This window comes from Buceros rhinoceros, unplaced genomic scaffold (assembly GCF_000710305.1).
Source record: "Buceros rhinoceros silvestris isolate BGI_N320 unplaced genomic scaffold, ASM71030v1 scaffold17939, whole genome shotgun sequence".
In the NCBI taxonomy this organism is placed as follows: Eukaryota; Metazoa; Chordata; class Aves; order Bucerotiformes; family Bucerotidae; genus Buceros; species Buceros rhinoceros.
In genome coordinates, this window is record NW_010430141.1 from 67,755 (window position 1) to 68,317 (window position 563).

At 38.2% G+C, this 563-nt stretch overlaps 1 protein-coding gene across 1 annotated transcript in view; it reads right to left on the reverse strand.

The window, feature by feature from the left end:
• LOC104499426 (collagen alpha-1(XIX) chain-like) overlaps positions 1 to 563 on the reverse strand; it is a 47,738-nt gene that overhangs the window by 15,850 nt on the left and 31,325 nt on the right. The gene's annotated exons all lie outside the window — the stretch shown is intronic.

The following is a 563-nucleotide window of genomic DNA, read 5'->3' on the forward strand; positions in this document are numbered from 1 at the left end:
GAACCGCTTCTAAAATACAAATTCAGTTGGTTTAAACCAGCTCAGACAGTGCTGACTACACTGCTGTCACACTTTTATTAAATAAAGAGGTCAGATTAGATACATCTTAAGTAAACAGTAAATGCTTCAGCTGCAGTGCTGCATCATCACCTGTATACAGAAGAGTTATGAAGTTTAATGTGCACCATGAGGCACACGCTTCTCTATCTAAACTGAAACCGAGAATGTATTTTGTCACCCCCATCCTTTACAGACTGTTGAGTGTCTAGGTTAATGTTGTTTTTCTTCTGAAAAATTATGAAAGAATTCTTTATGTCAATAGGATCTAAAGGACCCTCATAAGACCTTTAAAGGCAACATCTCAGTAACATTAAACCATTACAACACCCGGAATTCTTGACTGGATGGTTAATATTGAGGACTGTAGCTTTAAGTGTTCTTCAGATGCTACCTAGCCTATCAAAAAGCAGGATTTCTCATTTCTTTTGTAACTTCTGATAAACTAAGACACATCCTTTTGTAATGCACCCCCCCCCCCCCTCTATATACCAACACCACACAAG